The sequence below is a fragment of the Amblyomma maculatum genome, chromosome 1, assembly GCF_055883805.1.
Source record: "Amblyomma maculatum isolate TAMU_Amacu chromosome 1, ASM5588380v1, whole genome shotgun sequence".
In the NCBI taxonomy this organism is placed as follows: Eukaryota; Metazoa; Arthropoda; class Arachnida; order Ixodida; family Ixodidae; genus Amblyomma; species Amblyomma maculatum.
Window position 1 is genome coordinate 361,711,682 of NC_139344.1, and position 3,911 is coordinate 361,715,592.

The window sequence follows — 3,911 nt, forward strand, 5'->3', positions numbered from 1 at the left end:
GTCCCATGCAAGATTCACTGTACTAGTACGGAATGATTAAAAAGAAAGGAAAACATGCAACGATCTTGAGCGGGTAACCTCATTTTGACCCTACAGACAATCGCTGCGAATACGCGGCATTGTATGTGTGTATATTTATATATATATATATATATATATATATATATATATATATATATATATATATATATATATATATATATATATATATATATATATATATATATATATGTCTGTATGTATTACTTTTAAGAAAGCGCATTTAGGTCCACTATTGGTTGGCAGGTACAAAAGCTTTCAATTTGAAATATGCTTGTCGTTCAAAGATTTAGAAAAGGCAATTGCGTCTTCCGTTTATTTCTGTGAGCGCCTGAACCCTGAAGAAAGTAAAAAAAAAAAAAAGGTTACGTGACGTCAGCATGTCGAACAAAGGCAGAGTTTGCAGAAGAATGTTGATCTCTGAGCCGGATTAAAATACTTGCGCTGTGCATCTTACGCAAGCGTTAATCACTAATTTAAAGAATGTGCTTGCAGCTCCACGTTCCTGCGATAAAGTATTGTTGCTGAATAGTTGTTTCGATTGGACTTGAGTTTATATTGTGTTTATCTAGATATTTCTATACTTCAATACAATAAAAGTGCGGATGCATTCTTACAAAAACAGACATTTCCGACGTCATATGCGGGCATCACGGAAGCAAGACCAGTAACAGTAGTAAATATCGGCAAAATGCATGAAAAAGTGGACGAAGAAAGGAAGGCTGTTCAGAATAAAAGTTCTATACTTGTCGCATTGGAGCGAAGAAATAGCAAGGATCAGTCGCATTTTATGCCCTAGAATGGCATCAATTCATAATGCTGTTATCCATCAAGAAATCAAAACCCAACACCCCACCAAAATTTTACAGTTGTGAGGAACAGATTTTCCCAGCTGCCTCAAGGACCGTATAGGAATAAAGGTATGTTCCTGTTCCGAATCCCTTGTCTTCCCTCTTCATCCTGATCTGCTATGACTCCTTCAGACCCATCGTGTCACAAACGGTTATTAGCATAAGAAGCATGCCATCCTATCAGGAGAGTTGTTCTCGTCCTCCCCGCATTAAAACTGTAGCAGTAGCTTTGACATCATATAACTCCTTTTACGAGTGGTCAAGGTGAGTCCCCAAAATGTTTGAAAGAAGAAGGACCCCTTCCTACACTCGCTACAGGAGCAAATTGCTACTCTCTGCAGGTCATCTTCGCACTCACGGCTATAATGGCACTGTTCCTAATCGGCTCCCTTGCAATCCTCTTGGTGAACGATGGCGTCATCAGTTATCGCTGGTCGCCGGAGTTCGAGGAGGACGCAGTAGAAGCTGCTGGACCCGGTCTCAAAATGCCGAGTCCCCTTACTGGGGCTCAAGCTGATACCGCGGCACCTGCTCCTCCCAGTCGCTGGCCTCGGACGCACGTGGTCGCCACTGGTACAACGAAAACATCTAGTGGCCCCGGTCCCAAAATATCGAGTTCACCTGCAGAGGATCAAGCTGTTCCCGCGGCCCTTGCTCCTCCTAACCGCCTACTGGTATACAGCACTACCGGTACGCCGGTACCTGTACAGCGCACGACCGGTACACCGAGCGCCACAGAAATGTCAGCCACGACTCTATCCCACGTGCACCATGGACCGCGGTTTTTCGGTAACCGTGCGACGTCTGGCTTCACTCAGACAGCAACTGAAGCAGCATCCGCAACAGATGAGGCTGCTGCTGAAACTAGGGAATTTTCATCGGATAATGAAAAAATTGTGGTATGTATAGCTTTTTCTGGCGGTAGTTAAGAGACGGTACTAATAATTGGCGGTGCAAAGTTTCATTCCCTAGTTGCACATTGGCGCAGGTCGTATAAATTCTATCCGAGAAAAACGCAAATGAGCACCTCTATTGCCTTAATGTCGTCGCTGCAATCTCACAGGATTCGGAAAATTCCAGGCTATCAAGAACGTTCTGAGAGTAAAAGCTTTTACGCGCCGTTTTCCCTGCTTACGTGGTTGAGAATAATGCGTATCCGTGGATGAAGGAAGGGCAGTTACCATGGGAACCGCCCGGAAGATGGTTAGAAAGAGGAAGATAACCGCTGAAGGAATAGGGCATGACGAAAGGTTAGGAATGTGTGACCACAGGGTGACTACCATAAGAACCACCAAGAGGGGTACATTTGGTGCGGAAGAAGCGGCTGCGGCTATGGCGTATTCATGTGCGACTGGAGGCCGGTTACCCCGGTAACCACCTGGAGGTTGGTTACCCTGCAAAGTGGTTATCATGCAAGGTGAGTATGGCGACAGCAGGAAAATGCACTACTGAAGGGAAGTTGCCGTGGAAAAAAAAAATTCAAGGCGGTTACCGTGGAAGGACAGCAATACCAGAGTGAATCAAAATGGCAATTCTTCCATGTAAGATCGCTGCTGTATTTTGCTTCGACTTCGGATCGGAACAATAGAGGTGCTGATGTGCACTTGGAAGAACGAGTTTGGGACGAATGCTGGTAGAAGTATCAGCGTATGCGGAGAAACAAGAAGAATGTTGTAGAGTATATGCATATATTTATGACACTGTCAAAGCATTCACCTTGGTGTATTATAAAATAAAGGTAGCTGCTTAGCTTTAGTTCAATGTCCCGTTGCATAGCGTTAAATATGATGTTTTTGTAATTTAGTGTAAACATGTAAACATGATAACCCTTAGTAAATAAATGGGCAACCTAGAAGAATGGTAGTCGAATGGCTAGAAAATGAAGAAAATGTGGCATTAATAAAACCCTTCGTATATATATAAAAAATGCACTGCCTTTCCAACGCTACCAGATTCGAAAATTCTGCAAGTCGCCCCTTTTAAAAAATTGTAAGCTGAATAAGAGGACTGTTAGGATGAAATTATATATTGGAATAATGACTCGTGTTCCTTGAGGAAACCACAAATGAACAATTTGATAAGTTTAAGGCCAATGACGTCTTCTTTAACTCCCCTATTTATGCATCATTTTGCTTTCTGGATTGCGATATTATTTCCAAGGCAGAAATGTTTCATAGGTACAATTTCAAGTATTACGAAAATGGCATATTTTGTCCTGGCTCTGCAAGGTTCTTTACCGAATTCGAAAATGCAGCAGCAGTTGCAATATTCCAAGTTGCTCGTAAATGTTTTTGCAGCTTGATTCAAGACCTTCCAGGAAAGATTTTTTCTGTTTTTTGTTTTTATGCAGACAACACCTCTTCAGTTTTACAACTGCACGTCGCACTCACTCGCCAGCACTTTCAAACTTTTTTAATGGGTGGAATTTAATCGATCGATATTTATTAGCGTTTTACACAATGGAGAAAATTGATGTATGCACAGCACTAAGCAGTTTATGATGAAACTCAGCCACCCCAAAATCTCTATCAAGTACACAGTGGCAGCATCCCAAAAAATTTCACTGTAAAGTGACATTTAAACATTGCAAGTGGACATTCGAAAATGTATAACAAGATATATGTATAACAAATGCAGGGTGTTCACACTCCAGATGTTCAACTGTCTCTTCACAGCCACAGTTTTCACAGGCAGCGCTGTCGGCTGTTCCAATCGAGAAAACATATTTGTTTTTGAATTTTTGAAAACAACATCGAGCAGTCATCTTCATAGCAATGCTGTTTATCGACACGCTGTCTTACGGGGAAGGTGCAGGCGCAGTCCAGGGTCCAGTGGCCTGAGTCGGCGATTGCAAAACTTCCCCGTGTTTCACACTGAAGCTGTGATCTGCGGTGCCAAAGAGCAAAGCGCGCACGCTGCGTCAACCCTAAATATGGGAATTCTTACTGGAACTCTGTCGCTGTGGGTAGAACGGGCAGTCTCGTCCGGCTGGGTTCCATTGATACCGCAGTGTCCTAGCAG